At 50.0% G+C, this 4164-nt stretch overlaps 1 pseudogene; it reads left to right on the top strand.

Annotated features, from left to right (window-relative positions):
• Window positions 1-1908: 1908 nt before the first annotated feature.
• Window positions 1909-2538, top strand: LOC144807890 (claudin-7 pseudogene; annotated as a pseudogene).
• The last annotated feature ends 1626 nt before the right edge of the window (window positions 2539-4164 follow it).

Below are 4164 nucleotides of genomic sequence, written 5' to 3'. Positions count from 1 at the left end.
GGGAAGTGGTTGTCCCCAGGGCTGGGGGGGGTTTGTCATGGACCCCTGAATTTACATATGTAGAGCCCCGGGGAGGTGGCGGTCCCCGGGGCCTGGGGGAGTCAAGTCCCCCCACACAGGTTTTTTTTTAAATTAAATTAAATTAAAAAATAAGCCCAGGGGGGTGGCGTTCCGCGGGGCTGCGGGGGGCACCCTGACCCCGCAATCTCAATATAGTTGAGCCCCGGGGGGTGGCTGTCCACAGGGCTTGGGGTGGCCTTAGAGGCCCCCCAACATTATAATATTAAGCTCTGGGGGTGGCTGTTCCCAGGGCTGCGGGGGGCAGTGTGCCCCCTCAATATCAATTATGTTGAGCCCCAGGGGGTGGCAGTCCCCGGGGCTCAAGGGGGCCTTAGGGGCCCCTCCAAAACTATACTATTAAGCCGCAGGGGTGGCGGTCCCCGGGGGGTCCATGTATCCCCCACAATTATACATGCTTTTGCCCCTGGGGTTGGTGGTCTCCGGGGCAGTGTGGGTGGGATTGGACCCCCCCACAATTTATTTTTATAAACATGCCTACGGGATTTGGCCCCCCGGGGGCTAATTATCATCCAAGCGCTGGAGCCCGCGCTTCATTCTTTTTTTTATCGGCAAGATCCGCGCACCCTGCGCGGATTATGCCGATTTCTTAAAAAATAATATTCATTTTGGGGCCCTGGGGGTCCTTGTGGGACCCCCTGAGCAGGCCTAGGGGGTCAGGGTGTTTCTACCCTGCCCCCTTTTTGCGTTTTGAGAGTTTTTTATTTAGGTTCCTTGTGCCTCGGTTCTACCGAGGCACAAGATGGCTGCCAACACTTCCTGGTTTGGAGTGTTGACAGCCAATTAGCATACAGCTCGTGCTCGGCATGGTGCGCGGATCCTGCACGGCCATAGATATATATGTACTTTTAATTGTGATTTTCTCAGGTACTACTGAACGGATTTACACCAGCTACACAAAGGCACGAGTCTGAAGCAAGGACTACCTCTTTGCCAAATTTGGTGTAATTCCGTTCAGCAGTTCGGGCTGTAGCCGCGATGAACGGTTCCTATGGAAAATTGGATGGGGAAAACACGTTTTGGGAACCCCTCTTTTTTCTCGGCCTCCGCTTCACGAATCACCCCAAGACTTTCAGGATAGGAGCGGACCGGAGCACCCACTAGTTTTGAAAATTTCGCGAAGATTCATCAACCAGCGCCAAAGTTATTCCAAATAGAATGTTGCGGATTTCCTATGGAAAATAGGTCCTAACCACTGTTCCCAATAACCTGCGCGCCCGTGCGCGCTCACATTGAAGGCACCCCAAGCGCGCAGTGCTCATTATTTAGCGCGCACATTCTGAGATTGTTCGCGTTGCCGCTTTTAAAATGCGACCGGCGCCAAAACTAGTAATTTTCTGTTTGCAGAAGACAAGAAGAACACGACGGAGAGGCAGATAAGTGGGTTTATCGAGGGCATGCGTTCACGTGCAAAACTGCGGGGCTGATTGTGGGCCATTGAGTTAGTATTCATATTAATTGCAGACCGTGTGCGCTGCAATTAATATAAATACTAACTCAATGGCCCACAATCAGCCCCGCAGCTGTGCACTGTTAAGAAAAGAAAAACTGAGTTTCAAACACGATGTCTGCTTTAGCACACGCCGTGTTTCACACTGTGCTTTTCTTTTCTTAATTGTGCACAGCTGCGGGGCTGATTGTGGGCCATTGAGTTAGTATTCAATGTTAATTGCAGCACACACGGGCTGCAATTAATATGAATCCAGACTCTGAGGAGAAAGGGAGGAGGCGTCGGTCGGACAGGGGCTCGGAGCAGAAGAGGGCGGCGGATCCGAGCAGGGGAAGAGAGGCCAGAGCGGGAGAGGAGCGCCGCAGAGGGCAGGATCAATCATGGCGAACTCGGGACTGCAGATGCAGAGCTTCATGCTGGCGTTGCTGGGCTGGATCGGGCTGATCGTGCCCACCATCCTGCCCCAGTGGCAGATGAGCTCCTACGCCGGGGACAGCATCATCACGGCCATCACCATCTACCAGGGTCTGTGGATGAGCTGCGATGACCAGAGCACGGGCCAGATGCAGTGCAAGGTGTACGACAGCATCCTGGTGCAGTCCGGTTCTCTACAGGCCACGCGAGCGCTGATGGTGGTTTCCATTGTGGTGTCCGCTGTGGGCATCGGCATCTCCACCATAGGCATGAAATGTACCAAGTGTGGTGGAGACGACAAGGTGAAGAAGGCATGCATCGCCATGACCGGGGGCATCACCTTCCTGCTGGGAGGTCTGGTTGTGTGTTCATGGTACGGCAATAAGATTGTACAGGACTTCTACAACCTCTTCACCCCGGTCAACACCAAGTATGAGTTTGGATCTGCAATCTTCATTGGCTGGGCAGGGTCTTTGCTGGTGGTCCTCGGCGGTGCTCTGCTCGCTTGCTCTTGCCCAAGGAAATCTGGGTCCACAGGCCGCAAGTACCCCAAATCGAAGGCAGCCTCCAGTGCTGGCGGCAGGGAGTACGTATAAGATACACCAGGCAGCAATTTTCAAACACTACCAGTGACCAAATGCCAGCTACTCTTGAACTCTGCTGAACTGATCAGTTGGCAAAAAATAAATTAAGTCCTCTTTGTGTCTGGCAAGCAGAGCCAATCATTGTGAACTGGTCGAGGGGTGCAGGTGTCCTGTGGCGCACACTGCGTCGCCTTAACTTCCAAAAGTGCCTTGGTTCCTGAGTGCCCCTTTTACTGCTAATTAACTATGTCCCATTTTAAGTTGTCTTCTGTCCCTCAAGCACCTTAGTCACACGCAAGCAAAGAGCACCACAGGCCCCATACTCCTTGCTACAGAGAATGAATGCAAAAGCATGTCCAGCTTGAGGAAAACACCCTGGCTTGAGGCACAAGTATGTCTAGTTTCGGAAGAGGTCACTGACTGGAGGCTCGGTTGAACACCATTGTCACTAATTTGTGTAGGGGAGGGGTGGAGGCGTGGGTTCAAATGAGAAGCAATTGCGTTGCGGACCACAGGGTTCTTTGAAAGCTGATTTTATTAAAACTTGGCCTGGGAGAGTTCTTAAAATGCTATGTGGGAGTATGTTATGACACCTGTGGGGGTGTTGCTCAGTTTGAAGTAACTGCAGTATCCCGGATGAGGTAGCAGGACCCATTGGTCCCCAGTGTGAGAACAGGTTTGCCAGTGTCCTGATCACTATGAACCAGAAGTGCCTGCCCTCTGCCAGCTACCTTCCACATGCCCCTGCAGTTTCTGGCCTGCAGACTTCTGTTAACACATTGTTAGCTGGTGGTGTCCTTCTGTAGATGTGGCATGGAGACAACAGCACCCTTATGCCTGCCCGCGCAGGCCTGTAGACCATCAGCCAGATTCATCAAACTATTTCTGAGAATCTGGCCCTTTGCAAGCGCTATTTTTGCATTTAGGACTCATCATCCCAAATGCAAAAAACGCAATTCTAGAAATCGCAAAATTGCGATTAATTGCATTTAAGGAATCTCAATTTGAGATTCCTTAAATGCAATTAATGAACCATTTTAAAATTGCGAATTCGTAATCTGGAGCCGCTGTTTACCGCGAAGTCTAACTACGTGGTAAATAGCAAAAACTTAGATAAATTCACTTAAGTGCATTTTTCTAAGTTTCATGTTACACACACACATGTCCTTGGGACATGTGTGTGCGCAACACCAGTGTACACTGCCATTTCAGGGGTACAACAGGGTGTCCTTTGGACACCCTGGCACCCTTGAAATTGCTTCCTTATTTGCGATTCGCTAATTGCTAATTGCAAATAAGGAATGACTCCCCATTCATTCCTATAGGCCTTCAGAAAAACTGAGCTTCAAACACTGTGCTTTTCTGAATCTCCTTGCAGAAAGAGGATTATTGAATGAAGGAGCAAGTAAAGGAATGATAACTGCATGAATGTGTAAAGTGATGATAGTGCTTCCTGCAGAACAATTCGTGTTTAGGAGCCTCTTGTGATGTGAGTAACTGTCCCTTTCATAATGTTAGCACAATAAACATAGAGTCTTTGAGCAATAGTAAACAAGCCTTGCATATTCAAATACATCGTCCACTAACTTGTGCTCAATTGTATGGTACTAGAATTTAATTTTCGGAATATCCTTTGAT

Source organism: Lissotriton helveticus, chromosome 1_2 (genome assembly GCF_964261635.1).
Source record: "Lissotriton helveticus chromosome 1_2, aLisHel1.1, whole genome shotgun sequence".
Taxonomy (NCBI): Eukaryota; Metazoa; Chordata; class Amphibia; order Caudata; family Salamandridae; genus Lissotriton; species Lissotriton helveticus.
This window is presented reverse-complemented; position numbering and strand designations above follow the sequence as displayed.